Source organism: Malus domestica, chromosome 07 (assembly GCF_042453785.1).
Source record: "Malus domestica chromosome 07, GDT2T_hap1".
NCBI classification, from domain to species: domain Eukaryota; kingdom Viridiplantae; phylum Streptophyta; class Magnoliopsida; order Rosales; family Rosaceae; genus Malus; species Malus domestica.
The window spans coordinates 6,403,386-6,426,610 of record NC_091667.1 but is presented as its reverse complement, the minus strand read 5'-3'; the positions used below and the strand labels follow the sequence as shown (position 1 = coordinate 6,426,610).

The following is a 23,225-nucleotide window of genomic DNA, read 5'->3' as shown; positions in this document are numbered from 1 at the left end:
GTATGAAGCATCAAGTGATCGCGTTTTCTGAGGTGAACTTTGGTCTGACATCTACTAAACTTGAAGTTACGAATTCAATCCAACTGTGAAATTAATTTCTGTGTGTGAAGAAGTACTTAGTTGGATTATCTTTGCTTGCATGGAAGTCATACCCAGGACAACTGGATTTACATGTCATATAAACAACGAATAAGGGCGTGTTTTCAATCCTATCGTTGGATAAATGCCACAAAATATTTTCAATATTAGGATTAAGTCAGCTGTATTTATTAACTTTAGTTTTTTCTTTTTCTGTCAGAAGATAAATTTGATTGAATAAACTCATAAACGTGTCATTACATTGATGCCAGCAGCTAGAAAGCTAAAGTGGCTCAAAGCGATCCCAATAAAAACTCAAAGGCGACAATAATATGATGATGAGAAGCTAAAACATGAAGTTGAAGAAGAAATTAGATGCCTAAACATGAAATTATTTATTAATTTAAATAAGAACTCATTATCTTTTATTATTTTAGTTGCAAGTGTTAGGAACTTATGCGTTAATTAACATAATAGAGATGAAAGATTATTGTTAGAACTATTGCCTCAAATATTGTTTTGAACCAAATTATTGTTATAAGATCAAAGACGTACATATAAAAGCTGAAATGATTGATGGTGATGTGAGCACCCACAATCCCTTTCTGGTAAAGTCAAATATTGAATATTGCTCGCAAGCAAGATATAAAATATCGATGATATCGGAAATATCGGTAGTCCAAAAACACTGAAACATCGGGATATTATCGATATCGATAAAAATTAAATAAAAACCACGGAAATTGTAAGAAAAACTTGGAAATTTTTATTGAAACTTTGCAGGATGTTTATTTAGTCAATTATCTATTAGTTTATCACAAAAAATTGGAAGGAAATGCATTGCATGATGGATTTAACTGATTTAAGTTGATTATATAGCGAGCTGGCAAAAATTGTGAGTGTAGAAAATATGTAGTAATTAATAAAAGAAGTTCAAAACAAAACCATATATATAAATATTTTAGCATATTATCACAAAAACATAAGTGATATGGTGGTTAAGGCGTTAAGGAGTCAAATGGGAGGGGTTCGAATCCCTCTATGCGCAAAATTGAAATTTTTCAGAAAATTTCAAGTATTTTTGGATTTCATATCGCGATAATATCGAAATATCGTGATCTAAAAATTGAGTAGGGGTTTAGAAGATGGTTGTTCCTACTCCTTACCTTTTTTTTTTTTTTTAGGAAAACATCGACGGTACGAGGGTAATTTTATTGATAACGAAAAAACAAATTACACCTACTCAGGGGGACATAAACCTTACCCCTCCAAAAAACAGAGACAACAAAAAGGAATACACTAGAAAGAAGGGGGGACAAAAACCTTACCATTCTAGAAACAAAAAACGAGAATGATACAAAGAAATGAGGGGGGATATGAAACCTAACCCCTGTAGAACCAAACATGAAGGTCTAAACCTGCAAAACAAGTCAAACAACACCATAAAGATAGGAGAAAAAAAAAGTGAGACAAACCTGGATGCCGACATGCACATTAATTTGAGAAGCAGTAACCAGGCAAGCCAACATAGTCAGAAAACAGAGCAGCACGAACCGCCATCGGAGGAGAATCATGCCATGTTAAAGATGGAGAAGACAAGCCCATGTTAGCAAAATTGTCCGCAACAAGATTTCCTTCTCGATATATGTGAGATGCGTAGAAAGTCATTTTCCGAATGCGATCCAAACAAATAGACCATTGCGTATGAAGAGGTCAAGGAGGATCAAAATCAGATGATTGAAGAGCATAAATAACACTAGAACTATCACTTTCCAACCAAAGACAATTGATACAAGGTTGGGATGCAAAATAGGATGTAAATTATAGATTTTAGAGTGCTTGGTCAGTTGACGAATTTGAGCTGTTATACGATGTAATTCATGTTAGTATTTGTAGGTTTAAACCTTTGAATCTGGGAATTATTTCAAAGGAAAGTAGGGAGGAGCGTTACTAAATATGGATGCATGTTGTGGGACTGGTCTAGGAAAGATGTTGTGAGACTTGGTCTAGGAAAGGAAAAACTTTGGGCAGTGTGCTCAAATAGGCTTCACGGGGCTCCTAGCCTCTGCAGTGTTATACCAAAAAGAAAACTTGTAGCTGTAGCCATGGAAATATGAAGGAAGATTAGAAGAGGAGAAGAAACTAAGAGATTCTCCAATTGGAGCCTAAAAGGATCCTTGTTTCTATAAATACAATGCATCACACTGTAAATGGGAGAAAGACAAAACCACGCGAGGGAAGAAGAACGACAAGGGCAAGAATGCACCATGTAAAGCAAGCTTCCTCTAAGTGTAGGAAACACTGGTTCTTTAGAGAGAAGTCTTCCTTTCATCCCGAGCCTTTCAATAATCTTCCTTAACTCCTGCAAAACCACCAAACCATTAGAAACCCTAGATTAGCTGTTGTGATACCATATAGCCAAGAACAACCTCTCTTTAATGCCAAACTAGTAACCTTTTAGCTTTCACACCATGCATCATTCATTCAAGTCATAACGTATTGTGATTACTCAGTTGTTTACAATGTTCGTTAGTTTAACAAATACTCTTCAAAGCCCCCAGAATCAATGCAAGAAACACCCATCAGCGCATAGGGAAATAGTCGTTAGGGTTGGGAAACACTCCATCAACGCCAAGGGAAAACACTCGTCAGTGCCCAGGGAAACAATCGTCAGTGCCTAGAGAAATACTCTATTAATGCCTAGGGAAACACTCCATTAACACCTAAGGAAGCATCTTTTCAGCACTGTAAGCACTCACATAACACCAGACCAAGCATCCATGAGTTGTAAGAAGAAGAACAAAGCATTCCCTATATGGGTGGGCACTTAGAACCGAAAATCGAAACCGAAACACGAACCAAATCAAACTGCACCAAACGGTTTGGTTTTGCGGTTTTGAAACGGTTTCGGTTTTGAAACCAAACCGCAACATAGAAAATGGTTTGGTTTTGGTTTTGGCTTTTGAAAACTGCACTGAAACCGAACCGCACCGCAAATATTAATAAACATTTAATTAAATGTCCATATTATATTTCATGTTTTAATTGGTTGTTTGTTAGAATTCATACACTTAGTATAGGACTCAACCACACTAGAATATCATCATTCATCACTTTCTTTCGTTCATTAACTTGAAGGACCTTTGTTATTTTATACCATCACACACACATATATGTACAATGGTGGACTAATCTTGTTATCAAGAGTCGAACAATGATCTAATAAAGTCCACTCATTTGAAGCATGATATCACATATTCTAGTATCACAGTTTCGCTCATGTTTAATGAATTCAAATTTATTCAACTTGTTTTATGATAAACATTGTAAGGGACACCCTTTTGTTGCACAAACATGTTTTAACATCACAACTACATGCAACATGCTAATTGTTTACATAACAAATGTCTTTTTCCTATTGCTATTGGGAAATGCTTATTAATATGTTAAATTGCAAATTGTACATTTTTTCTTAAAAACCAAACCGAAACCGTTTGAAACCGCATCGAACCAAACCAAACGGTTTGGTTTCATTTCGGTTTTGGCTTCAAAACCGCACCGAACTGAACCACAAAAAAATTTGGTTTTGATTTTGGTTTCACTCAAAACCGCACCGAACCAAACCGTGCCCACCCCTAATTCCCTAGGACTTTCTTTTCAACAAGGGACATGAAAGTTTGGACTCGTTTCTTTAAAACACAAGCCCATCAAAGTCTCTACGGTCCTCATATACTACATACAATAACATATTAAAATTTCATAGTGATCCAACAGTCAGATTGACATCAACTACAAAATTCGAACGGCGATACAATTCGTCTAAATCAAAATAATCAAACCGTCGAATAATGTTCAACAAACAGACTTGGAACTTGACCCAAGATATTGAGGATGTCTGGCTGTCCAAAAATCCAATATGCCAAAGTCCCCCACGTGCCGCCACGGGCAGTGTTTTCGATGAACTGAAACCTAAGTTTCCAACTATCTTCGATCGTCCTTTAATTGCAGAGGCTGGTACAACAAGTCACACGGATGAATTTTCATACCTGGGCTGAGGTCCAATTCGATTGAGAAGCACCTAAATTTCGACATGGTGCACTGGAAACCCTAGAAACGTGTGATTGTCGATTCGACGTCACCCGACCTCCAATGCTTCGATCTTTATTTGGGTATTTTTCATGACGTCGAAATGAGTTAGATGATGGTGGTGGACAATGACGAAAGTCACGACCACGATGAGATCACCTTAGTGCGCTCAAGGAACCCCAACAACTCTATTCATCGTGAACTCAGGGCCAAATCGAGTCGAGTTGATGTGGAATTGCAAGATGGGAAGCCGCTGAGCCGTTTGCTGGTAGTGGGCCATCTCAGTTCATTGGAATGGCGTCAGAAAATTTGGTGAGGGAACCGGGTTAGAGACCAGGTTGCATGCGGATCATGTGTGGGATCAGCCAACTGGGCCTTCTCTCCCCCTTTCTCATTGGGTTTTTCCACCAATAAATGAGGTTATCTCCTCTCTGATTGGTCCTCTCCAACCCCTTTAGAGCAACTCCAGCGTGGGAGCCCTTCCCCCAGGCAATTCACTATTCAATCCACCAAATGAACAATAATTGCCCTTAATGAACAGTAACTGCCCTTTGCATCTTCAGCATGGGAGCCCTCCCCCCTGGCAATTCGCAATAAAATATTAGTTTTTTTTAAATAATACAAAATAATTTTATTTGTAATTTCAGATAGAATTTTTAATCAGTCTCGTTATACAATTTTCTATTAAAAAATTATTTTTATTTTTTCTTTTCACATGGTGCAGCACACCATTCCAAAACTTTTATTATTATTATTATTTCTTCTTCTTCTTCTTCTTTTTTTTGGCAAACATTTTTTCTTCTTGTTTTCAGATGGTGCCAACGCACCATTTCTTTTTCTTATTCTTTTCAGATGGTGCCAACGCACCAATCCAAAAGCCCTTCTTTTTCTTCTTCTTTTTAGATGGTGCCAACGCACCATTCCAAAAGCCCTTCATTTCCACCTGTGTCCTCCCCCCCCCAACGCACCCCCTCGCCTCTCTTCCTCCATCTTCACCACCCCACCGCCACCTATCTTCCTCCATCTTCACTATCCCACCCACCTCAGCCTCCATCAACGATCCCGATCTTCCCCGCTCCATAACCAAACTCTCTCTCTCTCCTCCCCCCCCCCCAAAAAAAAATCCCAAATCGTGCGATCTGGGCACGCCAGTGGAAGGAGGAGGATCGCGAGTGCGTGGGGGCAAAGGCGGTGTGGGGTGCGGCGGCAGCTACGACGGAGGAGGGACTGGATCTCTGCCATTTGTCTGTGGGTGTTCATCAACCTCGACGATGAACTCCAGCAAAAGTCGTTGAGTTCAAAGCCTGGGTTTTACAATTTTTTTAATTTTTCTTTTTATTTTATTAATATTTTATATTTTTATTAATTTTATATTATGGCTGACGTCGCCCTGACGTCAGCCCACGTCACGTTGCCTTCGGGCTCTCAGGCTGGCAATTCGTGACATGCCTGTTACTCTGGCCTGCCCTGTCCCTTGGGCTCCCACACGCTGGAGCCAATAACTCGGGCTCTCAGGCCCTTTTTGCTGCCTGTCCCCCGAGCACCAGCCAACGCTGGAAGTGCTTTTATAAAAACTCCTAAATTATTTTATGTCTGACTTCCATTGCTTGTAAATTCTTCGTTATAGTTTCGGTTCGCGAACGGCTTTCGGCTATGAGCTCGTGGGATCGAGGTCTATTCAAAAACATTAATTGTGACCTTAAAATGCCTACAGAGTTTAAAAGATTAATTACAAAAATTCATTCGTTGTAATTATACGATTCAAATTTTAAAATTAAAATAAGAATAATGTACATACAAAATATGAAATTAAAAAAAAAAGATACGTAATTAAATATGAAATTTTATAGACGGGATTTCACATCCTTCCCCCTTACAAAAAAGAGTGCATTTTTGCTCATCACCATTTATGTGGTGTATGCTCACCATTATATTTAAGGAAAACTAATGAAAAGGGCTTGAAAACTTTGAGTTTTAATGATAAGGACAAAATAAAGGGTAAAGTGAATAGTACCATGATTGACTTTTTAGTGTAAAAATGTGGTTTTTCGTTAAAGTGAACAGTACCGGGTGCTTTTCGTTAAAGTTCCCTTATATTTATTATCATTAGATAAGTTTGAATTTTGAGATTTATGCTTATCAACTACACAAATCTCGAAATTCAAATTCATCTAACGGTGATAAATAGGATGGTGAGCAAAAATGCTCCCTACAAAAAATTATCCTCGAATTTTTTAGTACCTTCTTTTGAAACCATTCGCAGAGCCCACTATTATCCAATTTAATTATTCTGAATTTCAGTTCACAACATATTCATAATCATTTCAGCAACAGAATTATGAGTCCTCGCAACACAATAAATGTCACGTGGAATAAGAACTCGACAGTATAAACACGAATCAATTTACCATAATCAATATCCATGATTGAATGAAAAGTCTTTCTCTCTACATACAAGTAATAGCGCTATATGCCAATCTCATGACACAATTTGCAGCATTAAAACAAGGTCTAGTTCTAGAATCTAATACTTAAGCTCTAATACCATTAAAATTGTCACGCCACGATTTCAAGATACGTTCAGGATCGACACATGGTATCATTATAGAATTGTTCCATCTTTCATGCCTCATCGCCGAGACATGTCCAAATGCAACTCAATGAATCAATAATGTAGTAACATTTCTTTTATCACATGGTTGCATCTAACTTTCTTGTTAGACTGTCTACGTACTCTCAGATGCGATCAAGCTATTCGTAATTCACCTTTTTTTCTAAAATCCGACAATCCTCATGGCACTTTCTAGCAGACAAATAGAGATTCAGAACTATTCAGTTTCTAGAACTCGACAAGCATGATTCACTAGATTCCAGACTATACAACGGATACATATGACAACTAGGATTATCAATCTCGCGGCAATTTCGATGAGCGGAAACCTGAGTTCCTGACTATCTTCGATCGTCCCCAAATTGCACAAGCTGGTAGAACAAGTCACAAGGATGAATTTTCATACCTAGACTCAGGTCCAATTCAGTCATAAAACACCTGAATTTCGACATGGTTCACCGAAAACCCTAGAAATAGGTGATCGTGGATTCAACGTCACCCGACCTCCAATGCTTCGATCCTTGCTTGGATCTTGCTCCTAATGTCGAGAGGAGTTAGATTATGGTGAGGGACGATGACGAAAGTCACGGCAACGGTGAGATACTCGCGGTGCGCTTGCGAACCCTAACGACTCTGTGCATCATGAAACCAGGACCAAATCGACTCGAGTTGATATGGAATTGCAAGATGGGAAGCCGCTGAGTGGAATCGAAAAATTTGGTGTAGGAACCGGATTAGAGACCAGGCACGCGGGTCATGTGTGGGATTCGCCAACTGGGCCTTCTCTCCCCCTTCTCATTGGTTCTTTCCCCCAATAAATGGGGCTATCCCCTCTCTCATGGATCCTTCCCAATAAATGACTTCAACATAACTTCGATTCACAAACCCCTTTCAGCTATGCGTTCGTGGAATCAAGCTTTGTTCAAAAACATTAATTGTGATCTCGAAACGTATACATATATTAAAAGATTAATTACGAAAAATCATACCTTATAACTATACGATTCAAATTCTAAAATTAACAGAAATAAAAATAAAAATAACATAAATACAAAATACAAAATTAGAAAAAAAAAAAAAAAAGGAGATACGTACTTAAATAATGAAATTCCGGGGATGAGATTTCACAGATGTGCTGCCAAGGTTGTTAAAAGCATTAAAACTCTTGGAAAGGTGAAACTCATCCATCCCAAAAAGATGCATGTGTATGTGATTCCAAAATAGTTAATTGAATTTTAAAGAAAAGGTAAAAGGTTTGGAGTGGGATTCTAACCCCGTGGAAAAGGCTTTTCTGAAATTCAAAAGGAAACAGAGAAAGCAGAAGCCAACAAGAACTCGTTGGTCCCTCCTCCTCAAATCGTCTCCTAAGGCAACATCTATGCAAGGAATCCAAGGATGCTACACAGCAGCTATGCTTAACTATATTAATGTCAAAAGCAGCAGCCATGTTTGAAAGATGGTGCAGGTGCAGCTATGTTTAAAGAAAACATGCCGTGTAAAACCTTTAATCGTGAAGGAAAAGATGTCTTCATTTTGTAGTAGTTACATGTCAGCTAATGGATGAAGATGACTAACTAAAGTGCTTTTTATAGAAGTGAACACAAGAATTCTGAAGTTGCACACAGAGGAGCAAAGAAGCAGCCAAGTCAAGTCAATTGTCAGATCCTATCTATGGAGTCATCGTAGGGTTAATTCACACGGACCAGAGTCCCATTCCAAGAAGAGATGAGACGCAAGATAAAGGGGGAAGAGGCTCAAAACTCAAAGTTTAATTGGTGGTTTATCCAAAATATCCATCAAAATTTTATGGCTAAATTGGATAAATAGTCCTCGTGGTCTTAAAGGTATTCAGATGATAGACCATGTAGTAAAAACATTCGGATTTGAACCCTCGTGGTAAAGTCTATTCGGATTTCAACCCCAAAACTTAACTTTCGTCCTTTTCCGTTAGCCTGCACGTGAGGGATCCAAAAGTAGATTGTATGGAATAGCTGGGATCCCGCAATCGCCGACCTCTGACCTCTCTCTCTCTCTGCCATGGATGACACCGCAATCGCCGAAATGCCCAACAGGAAGCCAAGGGCCATCCGAAGGGCACTCAAGGACAAAAACCCATCTGGAAATGCAGCCAATATCCTCGCAGGAAAGGTCTCTGACGCCGCTCCAAGCCCGATCCAAACACCATCGGACTCCAACCCAACGAAGGAGAACCAAGCAAGCCTCTCTCAGACTCGAACCTCCCCCAAGAAGTCGGCCAAAGTTGCGGCTTCTAAGAAACAGGTCAAGCAGAAGAAGACCCAACCGTAGTCATTCGAGAAAGAACTCGAAGAAATGCAAGAGAAGCTGCAAGCGATGAAGCTCGAGAAGGAGAAAACCTTGGAGCTCCTGAAGGAGAAGGATGAGATCTTGAAGACCAAGGAGGAAGATCTCGCAATGAAGGGCCGAGAGCAAGACAAGCTTCAGATGGAGTTGAAGAAGCTGCAGAAGCTCAAGGAGTTCAAACCCACCATCGTCTGTTTTCTCAATCCCCTTTCTTTTCTTCATTTGCGTCTTTATTTCTTCATGTGTTGCATTATCCTCTGTTTGGATGCTGAGAAAATATATTATGAATCTGAAGTTTGGTTGGGTGATTCTTAATTTTGGGTTCTCAAATTTGTTTGGTTACTTGTTAATTGTAAAAAAAAAATGGAAAAAAAAATAAAAAAATCCATGAGGGTTCTTGATTTATATGTTCTTACGGTTTCTGTTCTCGATCCCCTTTCTTGGAATTTGTTTTGTTGCATTGGGATCTGGCTGATTGTTTGGATATTTAATCTAATGATTCTTGATTAGGATTCAGGGTTCACATGAAATTTGGTTTGATGATTCTTGATTTGTGATTTTTATGCTTTTTGGTTACTGGAAAATTGCACAAAAAGCGTGTTTAGGATTCGTAAATTTGGGATCCCAGTTATTGCATACTATCTACTTTTGGATCCCTCACGTGTAGGTTAACGGAAAATGTCGGAAGTTAAGTTCTGGGGCATAAATCTGAGTAAACTTTACCACGAGGGTTTAAATCCGAATTTTTTACTACAAGATCTATCATCCGAATATCTTATAACCACGATGACTATTTATCCGATTTGGCCAAATTTTATTTATCGATGAATTAGTATAAAACTGCTAAATCCCACACATATCCCCTTGTTTATATCCGATCACAAGCAAAGAAAAATGTAAACGAGGAATGCAACAGATTAAACCCATGGTCCTCTATTTAAATATCAGAGTACTAGACTACAAAATAAGAATATTATTAAACTAATAAGAATGCCGAAACGATTACAAAACTTCAAGAGATTATATTGTGACAGACTTGTTCTAAAGTGAATAAAAAAAATAAAAAATAAAAAAACACCTCTCTCGAATCATGTTATGGTAACGGAGGTCTCGAAAGCAAAGTCTTTCAACGCAAATGCCCATTAGTTCTATATGACGATAAAAGTGGTAGAAAACCACGAAAAGCTTTTGGGCAAACTCTCATAAAAGAATTTGAAGTGGATATAGGATAAACCAATAATATCCTTGGTGGTTATTTCAAATTATAGCAATACGTCAACCTAGTCGTACTGTTTTTTTATTTTGTAGTACGACAAGATCCATTGGATCCTTGGTTCATTCAACCAAATTCACCACAAGTTCAAATCGAATCTCTGGTTTCATTTAACCAAATTCACTCAAACAAATTCAAATAAACCAAACACAAAATCTTTTTGCTTTTTTTCTTTTTTCAGTGGGTCATTCACCCATTGAAAAATCTCAAACCAAATCATCCGTGAACTATGAGTGGCTTGATACCTCATAAAGGGTACGTAGGCATTCTAGGGCACAAGCTAGGTGCAGCCGCAAAATCAAACAAACAACAAAATCCCCAAATTTTTTTTTCTCAACATAGTAGATAGTTGAAATACAATGGAACCCTACTAATCGTGATACACATTTCATATTAGAAAAGTTTTACACACTAAGGTGCGGAACCCCTACCACCGGTCTATAAAAAACCTCTCTCACAACCTCATCTCTCACAACTTCACTCCTATGCTAAATTGCTAATATCAAAGAGTGCAGAACAAAACACAATGGGATCGCCCCGGTGTTTGTTTGTGTCCAATATGTGTGATATACTTTCCAAAGTTGTGTTGTTTCATCTCATGGTTGTTAGCTCATCATTTTCCTCATTGCAGCAATCTTGTCGTGAGGAGGAGAGGTCTGCCTTGCTGCAATTCAAGGGAAGCTTCATCATTAACAGATCTGCCTCGAATTCTGATGACGCTTATACAAAGGTTTTGCAATGGAAACTAGCTGATGGACGAAATGGCAACTGCTGTGCATGGGATGGCATTGTGTGTGATGAGTGGACGGGTCATGTTATTGGCCTTGATCTTAGTAGCAGCTGTCTCCTGGGCTCTATCAACTCCAACAGCAGCCTTTTCCGGCTTGTTCAGCTTCAAGTGCTGAACCTCGCTGAGAACAACTTCAGCTCCTCTCGAATTCCTACTAGCATTAGGAATTTCCCGGGGCTCATGTATGTTAATCTGTCTTTGAATCATTTAACCGGTCCAATTCCTTCTCAAATTTCACAGTTGGCCAAATTGTCGTCCCTTGATTTGTCTTCAAATCAGTTAACATGTCAAATTCCTTCTCTAGGAAATCTCACCCACCTCACAGAACTTTCTCTGTCTTCGAATCAGTTAACCGGTCCAATTCCTTCTCTAGGAAATCTCACCCGTCTCACAGCACTTTCTCTGTCTTCGAATCAATTAACAGGTCCAATTCCTTCTCTAGGAAATCTCATCCACCTCACGGCACTTTCCCGGTCTTCGAATCAGTTAACCGGTCCAATTCTTTCTCTAGGAAATCTCACCCACCTCACAAAACTTTTTTTGTTTTCTAATCAGTTAACCGGTCCAATTCCTTCTCTAGGAAATCTCACTCACCTCACAAAACTTTTTTTGTCTTCGAATCAGTTAACAGGTCCAATTCCTAATTCCTTATCCAATCTAATCAATCTCGAGGCATTAGATCTAGCTAATAATAATCTGATTGGTACAGTGGAGTTCCACATGATGTTTCATAAGTTACAAGGGCTCACAAGATCTTATAACTATTTGCACATTTTTACAGAAACAGAAAGTACGAATGCAAGCCTACTTCCAAAGTTAAACTTTCTAGGATTGGGTTCGTGCAACACAAGAAAGTACCTAAGTTTCCTGCGGTATCAAGAAACGTTGGTGTACTTAGACCTTTCCTTCAACCATTTGCATGAAGTACCAAAATGGATGTTGAACACAAGCACAAAGACTTTGACGTACATGGACATTTCTTTCAACTTCCTTTCAAGCATTGTCCAGCCTTCATATGCCTTTCCTTGGGTAAACCTACAAGTTTTAGGGCTCCGGAATAACCTGCTACATGGGCCGCTACCGATGCCTCTACCACACACAGTTCACTATTGTGTTTCAAACAACAATCTAAATGGAACGATTTCACCCTTGATCTGCAGTCTGACTTCTCTTCAGCACCTTGATCTCTCCAACAACAATATGAGTGGAATGCTTCCCCCCTGTCTCGGAAACTTCAGCGTTGATCTGCGAGTTTTATTTCTTGGAAATAACTTTTTCAGCGGCTTTCTTCCTGAAATATACACCAGCACAAGCAGTCTGAGGTTGATTGATGTTAGTCATAACCAATTGCGAGGGGAACTACCAAGGTCGTTGGGGAACTGCACGACACTTGAGTTTATTGATCTGTCATACAATAAATTCAGCGATGTTTTTCCCATTTGGTTGGGGGCTCTTCCAGAGTTAAAACTTTTGGCAATGCACCACAACGCGTTCTATGGTCTGATAGAGGAACCTGATCAGGACAATGTTGAATATTTCCCTGAGTTGCGAATTATGGATCTATCTTTTAATAGTTTCAGAGGCAAGTTTCCATCTCAAAACATCTTTTCCGGGAATGTCATGAGGGGTGTCACTCGAAACCAGTCAAAATATATATGAAAGTGGACACAGGTATCGATGCTCCTAGTCTTCAGCTAATCTTTAGTACATTTTACTCAATCACGATAACTAGCAAAAGTGTGGAAAGATATTATGCGAAGATTCAAGAAGCCCTTTCAGTGATTGACATCTCAAGCAACAAATTTGAAGGGAGGATTTCTGAATTTATTGGGAACCTAGAGGGGTTGATCTCATTCAATATATCTGGTAACCTCCTAACTGGTCCCATCCCATCATCTTTCGGGAATTTAAGATGGCTTGAATCACTTGACGTTTCACAAAACAAGCTTTCAGGACAAATCCCTCAAAGCCTCACGCAGCTTACATTCCATGCAATATTCATTGTCTCTAACAACAATATGACAGGTCCAATACCGCATGGAACCCAACTTATTTCATTTGGTAGCAGTTCATATGAAGGAAACCCTGGATTGTGTGGTGATCCTTTGCCAAAGAAATGCGGAGATCCTAAGGCTCCTCGCCTGTCGCCTTCAAAAACCGAAGAACATGATGCAGGCTCGTTTGAATTTGATTGAAAATTTGTTTTGGCGGGTCTCGGAAGTGAGTTGGTAGTGGGAGTTGTTCTTTCTGATGTGGTGATCACAAAGAAGCATGAATGGTTTGTTGAGATTGTTAAAACCATCAAGCTGATGATAGGAGATTCATAAGTCCACTCTAAGGTTATGTGTTTGATGTTGTTTTTTGCTTGTTTTTCTTTGTACTCCTTTTTAATGTTATGTCTACCTTTTGTAATATGGTATATTAGTTCCCCAAAAAGGTACAAACCCAGCTGAGAGGCGACATTGCACTGTCAGATGAAGTGTAACTGGTACCGGGCAGAATCGTTTGCTATGTATGGAATAATAGATTAAGAATTCATAATTCTATCGGAAGTATACCCAAATTTAACAACAGATAGATATTAGAAACAGTTCAACTGCCAAAGATGCTAGTCAAGCTAGGGGTGGGTTCAAAAAATCGAAAACCAAACCGAACTGAAACTGTCAAACCGAACCGAACCAAAAAAAAATCATATATAAATAATAAAAAACATACTAGCGCCAAGGTTAGAACCTCTGACCTAGAGTTGGGTGTAGTTACTTCAAGCCAACTTGATTGCAAGCTTTGTGTTGTTATAATTGTACTAGCAACTTAGTTATAGTTTCTAATATTTAATGCCTTATAAAATTTCTTGACTCTACAAACCCTAGCCGTCTCACTCCAATTCAACTTTCACTTTTTCTCAAACATTCTCTCTCTCCCACCCCCCCCCTCCGCTACTTCCTCTCTGCCTTTCCTTCCTCACTCTCTCTCTCTTTCCTTCCTCAATCTCTCTCTCTCTCTCTCTCATCTGGATTTTGGTATGAGCTTGGGTTCTTCAAATTCAAGGTTTTTTTTAGGGTACCTCCAGTTTTAGCTCAGATCACAGTGATGTGAATCAACTGGGTTCAATTAAAGTCGGAAGGTTTTGTGTAAGTTGGGTTAAATTTGGAAGTTTTCAATTTGCATCACACTTGCATCATGTACTACCGATCTGTGAAAAAATAGCAAAATATTTGTTTATGTTTTGGGTGATCTTTTAGGGATTTCATTTCATGAAGCTTTTGGGTTTTTTTGGTGATCCGTGGTGTGTGTTTGCATGCTTATGGTGGCTCTAATGGTGACTTCTATATATTTTGTGGTAAATTTGTTTACTTCAAAGTCTTTAACTTTATGTGTTGTGCAGGAAATTTCTGCTCCCATTGTAGATAGTATGGATCCGACCGGTTACATCATATCCACAACCATTCAAGGCAAAAATGAAGAACCGAAAAAAAACCGAAACCAATTAAAACCGAACCGAATCAAACCGAAATTTCGGTTTGGTTTCGGTTTTGGCAAAAAACCGAACTGATTTAAACCGAACCCAGCCCTAAGTCAAGCAAAAACACAGTAACTCACATATGAAATATTTGAGTTATCTAATATGTATTAGATGCAATCCAAGGTTCAAACAATCATACATGAAGTTCGTTCACACAACAACAAATAAGGGTCCATAAAAACAAAATTCACACACGAGTTTGTGCCAGAAAACCCCTATTTAATTGGGTAAAAAACCGGAAGAACTTCTAGGAGCAAGTTCATAGAGAGTCATACGCATACACTAGCTCAAATCCTAAATCTTTGTCTAAAGGAGCAACTTGTAGTTTTGTTCAACTTTGAAATTCTTCAAGCCTAGGAAATGATTTGATAAATAAAAGAACATTATTTTAATCTTTAAACAAGTTAATTTTTGCAATAATACTGTATATAAGATTAAAACCTAACAGTCCTCCATGTCACATTTAGTCTTTTATTTTTATTTTTTAATAAACTCTACAAACTTACAAATTCAATTCGGGAAGATCCGAATGTTAGATTTTTTATTTGTAAATTTCTAAGGTTCTCAAATGATACCTACAACAACATATTATAAGTCATAATGATCGAACGGTCAGATCTTCTTCTACTACAAAGGTCAATAATTTATGATTTCCTTCAATCTAGAAAATCCGTATATCGAATTTCAGATCCATAGATTCCTAAGGTCCTTAACTAATACGTACAATAACATACTAAAATTTGATGACGATCCAACACTCGGATTATCGACTACCGTACAAGAGTCCACAATCTAAGACGATCCGTACATCGGATTTTCGATCCGTAATTCTCTAGGGTCCTCATATATTACGCATGATAAATATTAAAATTTCATAGCGATCTAACGGTTGGATCGCTATCAACCACGAAATTCAAATGGTGGTACGATTTCCTTTAAATCAAAGTAATCGAATTGTTGTATAATGATCAACAAACGGACCTTGGAACCATATCCAGAACATTGAGGAAGTCTCGCTATCCAAAAATCCAATTTGCAAAAGTCCCCCACGCACCACCACGTGCTACAGTTTCGGTGAACGGAAACTTGAGTTTCCGACTATCTCCGATCATCCCCAAATTGCACAAGCTATTTGAACTTGGACGCAAAGGGCGGGTATTATCCCTTTGCCAACTGGCATAACCCAGCATTAGCTTAACAACTAAACATTTCCTGTAGTGACTAAGTGGCATGATAACGTCATTTCAAAATTAGAATAGTTCAAAACTATTAAAGATACCAGAAATTGTGAATTATCATGTTTAGCACTAGAAGTAATCAAATAAATAATTGCTTTTCGGCACAAATTTGCATTCATCTTTCTTAAGCAGCACAAATTGCATTATACAACACTAAAAAACCCTATATTTTTCTTTTTTGATACATGGTTTGCATATAGAATAACGTTCTTAACTGCTTGAGTTACAATAATCTCGACCTTTTAATTGACTAAAACAATAAATGACAGAGTATATAATTTGTTTAGAAAACTAGATTTTAATCCTTAAATAAGATGAAATTTAGAAAAATGTCTTATACAAGATTAAAAATTGATTTTAGTCCTTAGATTATATTTAATCTAGCATTTGCATTTAATGTCTCTTTTTTATATTTATTTTATTTTTATTTTATAGTGTCTAGAATTACATTTTATGTAAAATATTGTAAATTTTAATACCATTTGAAATTCAAATCAATTAGCTTTATTTGTTGGCATTTACCATCACCAATTTTTTATAAGTATCTTATACAATAAAGAAAATATTTTGGTAAAGTTTTTGGTACACTAATGTTTTTGCATATTTTCTTACGTACATAGGGATGACACGGTTCAGTTGGGGGACGGAAATGTTGTATCCATCTTCATAACCAAGAAAATTAACCGTATCCATAATTGCAAATTAACCATCGAGGACCTAAGAGTGTTTAGTCTAATGGTCAGGCCATTGGTTTGCTACCAAGTGGTCTGGGGTTCGACACCTCTCAAGGTACCCACCTAGCAATTGCTAGAGTTTCTTGCCTACCAAATGTTGTGGGGTCAGGCGGGTGGCCTAGTGAGTAGTCGGGCCGGGCCGGGCCTAATTTTGAAAGAACCGGACCTTACCCGTTTTAAACAGTAATGGGACGAGACAGGCGGGGCCGGCTAGAGGGATTTTGAGTTTTGGAACCGGACCTAACCCGGCCCGTTTAAAACGGGCCGATTCGGGACGGGTCTACGGGGTCCAACTCTTTTTTTTTATTTTTTATTTTTGTTGTAATTCATAAACTGCATTGCAGCAACACATACATGTTTTAGAAAATTACAAGACCTGAAGCTCCACCACATACTGCAATACATAGCTATCCGAGGTCTTAAGATCTTCTCCACATAAAATGTCGCGTAAAAAAATATAAAAATAAAAAGAACCAATAACTTCACAAACTTCGCCCTTGTAAGGGTTGTCTCAATGTGCTTCGGCCCATCGGCAGTTGCAGTAATGAAAGGTAGAGTGGAACAAAACAATTATCACCAAACAGATGATCACAACCCAAACAGTCTCAAGTTATCAACCATGGCTCATCACATGCTCATTCTTCCAAGACTGAAATTCTCATGAAACATTGATTCTTCCCTTCCCATTCACATTGCAACTAACTCATGACAAGGATTTCAACATTTTCGACCGCTCATTTTTCTAAATCCAGCATTTAGAAGCAACAAAACACATTACGAATACGACTTACAATTGTAAAGTATTATATGCCAATGAATTCCAAAAGTTCGGTACTTAACCATTTCTCTAACAGTTTGAAATCTTTGAACATAACACCATGACTGGATTAATTATTAAACCAATGCAGGTTTATACTTCAATAAATTAAACAAATTAATCAAGAAACAATTTGAAAATTACCTTGAAGAACTTCCATGAGCTCGACAAGTTCCTGCACTTGCCTACATTTCAAAAGCCGGCGACTGTCTCCCCAGCAACTCCATAGCGTACCCATCAAACAGCTTCAATGGCGGAACCCCGAGTTTATCAACCCTACTCAGCACATCAACAACGCCCCCCACGGAAATTATTTAATGATATAATCCATTTTTGGATGAAATTTTCACGGAAGGGGCTTCATGGAAACAATATGAAACTTCAAGGGGTATTATTATAAACCTCAAGGGATTTGTGTGAACACGGAAAGGGTAATACTAGGGAGATTAAATTTGTAGACAAAAATTTGGAAACTAAGGGACATGGAAGTTGATGATTGGTTTATTACTTAAACGTTAATATATGCGCCCATTCCTATTAGTGACATATCATTTAGTTTACAAATTTAGTTTCTCTAACATTACCCACACGGAAAACATCAAGGTATGCTAGTGTCATCAAATAAAAATTGTGAGGTATGGTTAGGGTTAATATTGTTACAAACCTGCCACTTTACACTATGGAGATGATTTGTGGACTAAAGTTTTGTCGCATCATATCTAGTGAGACAAACTTATTCTTTTGGTAATTTGTTTGCGTTTACAAAATGTTTTCATCTTTTTATTTATTTTTTCTCTTTAAAAAAAAAAGAAACAACTAGTGCCAAGTCATGGTTATCCAAAATATTTTCATCTTTTTATTAAGAATACAAAATATTTTCAACATTAGGATTAAGTCAGTTGTATTTATTAACTTTAGTTTTTTCTTTTTCTGTCAGAAGATAAATTTGATGAGTAAATTGTACAAATGGTCCCTCAACTTTAATCAAATTGGAGCAATGGTCCCTCAACTAAAAATCCATTACCATTGGTCCCTCAACTTATCAAAATGTGTAGCTATAGTCCTTTTCATCAATTTTGTCAAAATTTTGTCAAAATAAGCTATGTTGGAATGACCATTTATATAATTAGGGTCCCTTAACTCATCAAATTGTATAATTATGGTTCTTTTCATCAACTATGTCAAAAAATTTGTCAAAACGAGTTATATTGGAATGACCATTGCTACAATTGGGTTAAAGTTAAAGGACAATTTCTCCACTTGAATTAAAGTTCAGGGACCAATGGTAATAGATTTTTAGTTGAGGGACCATAGCTGCACGTTTTGATAAGTTGAGGGACCAAAGGTAATGGATTTTTAGTTGAGGGACCATTGCTCCAATTTGATTAAAGTTGAGCGACCATTTGTACAATTTACTCAAATTTGATTGAATAAACTCATAAACGTGTCATTACACTGATGCCAGCAGCTAGAAAGCTAAAGTGGTTCAAAGCGATCCCAATAAAAACTCAAAGGCCACAATAATATGATGATGAGAAGCCAAAACATGAAGTTGAAGAAGAAATTAGATGCCTAAACATGAAATTATTTATTAATTTAAATAAGAACTCCTTATCTTTTATTATTTTAGTTGCAAGTGTTAGGAACTTATGCATTAATTAACACTAGCCTTTATGCACCCGCCTTGAGCGTGCGAAAGGCTTTTTTACATCACGACGCGCTACACGCAGCGGTCAGAGTTTTTTTCCCCTTCCACATTTGGTTCGAGTGGAAAAATGTTTTAATTTTGTTTTTGTAAAGGCAAATGAACCGTACTAATATAAACAAAATATAAATTGAACCAGTAATTGAAACACACTAAAATTTTAATCAATACAAAAAAGGAATAACGCAGATAAGGTGACGATCTCTGATATGTTGCTCCTATCATTTCCCTACATACTTGATCTGTTGAAGTCCACTTTAAATTCTTTTGGATTCCTACATTTAAAAAAAATGGACACAATATAATTTATTTGACAAAAGAAAAGACAACATGAGAGGAAAATTACTATAATAGTTAAGTAACATATGAAAGTGATCAATAATAAAAATTCATGTCACATATTCGTACATTACCATTTATGTTAATGTTGTGAGGTTAGAGGATAAAGATACATTTAATAGCACCGCTACTTTTCACTCTAATATTCATGTAGTGTGAGGACATTTGTCCATAATATAACATCAATTCATAATTCAACCAGTAAATCAAAGTCTATATTGTTTTGAATTTGTGTAGCATGTGGATCAACAAAGCAAGTTGTTGGTGTGCAAAATGAGATTGTCTAATTTATTGTAATTGGTCTTTTTTTTTTCATCAAAAGGTTTTTTGATGCAATTGTTGTTGCTAAAATTTTGAATGCCCATTTGGTTATTCCACACCTTGAAGTTAATCCCGCGTGGCAAGTGGCAAGATTCGAGGTATAAAGTGAGTATGCTAACCTAGAATTGTTCCTAAATGTTATTATTTTTGTCCAAGGAGAGCCATTGATGGGAAAACTTCTTTTGCAACCCGTTTGATCTTTCAACTATTCCACATAAGGCTATCTGCAAGCCAAAACGTAAGAGCAAAAAGAAAAAAGTCGGTGGCGGCTTCGTTTTATACTAAACTCTTCTAGTTGGACAAAGAGAGAAAAAAGAAGAGAGTGAGTGAGTAAAAAAATTAACCAAAGAAAACACAGAACAGTGAAGACCAAATTAACTTCATTACCTTGAGGAATATGAGTCAATGATTAAAGAAGAGAGATCCAGAGAGAGAAAAGATAACCTTGAGGCTACAACTCCCTGAAAAACTAAGGTACATCCTTGTTGCTAAGTAAGGGGAACTCATGCACTGATACACATTAGTAAGAGCTAACCACACGCTGTAAAACAAAGTGAAGCATCATAAATAGAAAGAATTAACACTTCAAAATGTCATCATATACATCAATCTGTCTCTTGTGCTTGAATTGGGCATAAGTTTGTAAATTCCAATTCACATGTCTAAAAATTGATTCCCTTCTTTTAGCAAATTCCATATCGAATTGTACCTGTACCAATAACAATTTGAGGCAACCGAACCCACACATTTAGGCCTTTCGACTATTAAAAAATAGATTTGTATGTCAAAAAATCTAATAATCCAAGCACAAAAATGCAAATTGCAAAAGCTAAAGCACATACCTTAGTGGGCAAAAGTTTTGATTACCTGACATAATTCCTTTTATATCACTACAAATTTCACCGCATTCAGAATCGCAAACCTCCATCAACAAATGGCAAAGCAAAAAATCGAAACAATTGAAAAAAGAAGAATCGATGAATCGGGAAGACGTACTTGGAGAGGTCGAGTCGAGATCGAGATCAAGGTGATCAGACATTGGTTCTACTCATTTTGTCCCACGTTGGAGTCTTAAAACCACATGGCAACATGTTGATAGCAGTAGCAAAACTGAATTGAACATGGTGATCCTAAACCAACGTTAATATATTATTATTTTTTTGAGTTTTTTTTAAACAATTTTAAATTTCTAAGTGTGTTTTTAAATATTTTATTTTCTGAAAAAAAAAATTGCCCTTGTGTTTTTTATGTATGAAATTCAGTTAGTTTTAGTTTTTTTTTTTTTTAAGAGGCTTTTTAGTTCAATTATTTTTTGTGAAGCCTTGAGACACCAAAATGTGCTTCTGGCTTTCTAATATTAGAGGTAATAGAGATGAAAGATTATTGTTAGAAGTTAGAACTACTGCCTCAAATATTGTTTATAACTAAATTATCGTTATAAAGATAAGAAATAAAGACATGTTTTCTTCCCTTTGGGATCATATATGGTAAACCAATATTTGATCAAAGACGTACGTATAAAAGCTGAAATGATTGATGGTGAAGTCCAGCTGTGAAAGGAGCACCCACAACCCCTTTGTAGTAAAGTCAAATATCGAATATTGCTCGCAAGTATCCATCCGCCTTCAAAAAACCACTTTTGGTTGATTTGTTTAAATGTGGAGTCTGATTCAAATATTCGCTTGGAAAAGCTTTGCCATGTGAGCCGAAAAGATGGTTGTTCCGACTCCTAACTGATACAAGGTTGGGATGCAAAATAGGATCTAAATTATAGATTTTAGAGTGCTTGGCCAGTTTGCCGAATTTGAGCTGTTATACTATGTAATTCATGTTAGTATTTGTAGGTTTAAACCTTTGAATCTGAGAATTGTTTCAAAGGGAATGAAGAGAGAGAGAGAGAGAGAGAGAGAGAGAGAATCGCAGAGATCAGGAGGAGTCGTTGCTCCTTTGTGCTGTATTGGATTTGATGATCTCACTCACACATGAAGAGTGAATTACAAGAGATGACAAAGTGACCATTGTAAACTCACATGGCTTACACGAGCCAATAGGCAAAAAATACTTTGGTGAGATGCACATGGTTTACCATACAACTTAAAAGAAAAGACAGGTGACAAAATACAAGTCATGAGATGTTATAACCTTAGCTATGCATTGTAGCTAAGCCCACTAGCTAAACTAAGAATAAGTCAAATGAACTTTTCCAGAAAACTTGAAATCCAAGGTACTTGTTGGGACTAAATTCTCTCAGCGCCGTGTGTCGAGGAAGTGATCGAACTCGACTACCTACAAAACAATAAACAATTGTGAGCAAGCCTATGATCGAGGGCCGGGGGGAGGAAATGTGTGCCGTCCAAAGACTCTCTGACGGTCAAGTTAGCGAATAGTTTTAAGACTCAAGCATTGGGCAAGAGAATTCAAGTGATTAGATTGTGTTACCATAGATGAACCCTAGACAGGTGTATTTATACCGTGGGGAGAGAGACCTTTGTAGGATATAATCCTTGTTCTAAGCGAGGAGAATCTTAAAGGATATCTAGGAGTAGATATTGCACCCTCTTAGAAGTTACTTAATGCGCATGCCAATTCCTAGATTGTAGGAACTCCAAGACTTAAAGAATTTGATTGTGTCCATATGCAGATTAGATCGTGTATCTTGCGGAACAAGCATGGTTGTCTAGTAGAGTCACTAGGACTCCGCCTATTGTCCCGAAATAAAGCGATGATGGCACCGCTGCTTCGTCTGATCCAACTTCGCTGGAAGCTGGTAAGTCCATAACCAGACTTCTGAAGTATCTGTATTCGGATCAGCCTTACTCCGACTCTAGAAAATCATGGTCCATAATTGCTCCTAACTATGCATCTAAGAGGCAACTTATTCCCTTTGAGGATGGATTGTTACCCAAAGGCCATATCTTTCGGAGTAAACTTGTATACATACCGTTTGGTCTTCTATCTTCCCGTGTTCATCTGACACGGTGTTAAAATGGGGTAGTTGAGTGGCTTCAATTTCTATCACTCAACCTCTAAAATTGTGCAAAATCAACTGTAATGATGACGGATGCTTCCATTTCGTGTGTACGCTTCACAAAAATCAATCGCATGTTTCTTCAAGGGGCTTCGATCTTTGCACGTGTCAATCTCAAGATGATGGACTTTTAACATTCAACGACAAGATCCTCCAGTGACTTACCTTTAAATAGTTGCTTTCCTTTAGAAATTTTGATAGTCATTTTCATGCCCAGACCCAATCTGAATGATTAAGTAATTTTATTTATTTTTGAGAAATCTTGACGATATGATGGTAATTTTATTGATAATTAAAAAATAAGTTACACCTGATCAAAGGGGGACATAAACCTTACCCTTCTAAAAACAAAAACAAGAA

General features: G+C 37.4%; 1 long non-coding RNA gene and 1 pseudogene across 1 annotated transcript; one reads left to right on the top strand and one right to left on the bottom strand.

Annotated features, from left to right (window-relative positions):
• Positions 1–7,914: 7,914 nt before the first annotated feature.
• LOC103438847 (receptor-like protein 35) lies at positions 7,915–13,572 on the top strand (annotated as a pseudogene).
• A 5,715-nt stretch (positions 13,573–19,287) lies between these two features.
• On the bottom strand, positions 19,288–20,926 carry LOC139197578 (uncharacterized). Its single transcript, XR_011583063.1, has 2 exons — positions 20,705–20,926; positions 19,288–20,378 (listed from the first exon to the last, which is right to left on the bottom strand). It is a non-coding gene; the product is annotated as an uncharacterized lncRNA (long non-coding RNA).
• Between the last annotated feature and the right edge of the window lie 2,299 nt (positions 20,927–23,225).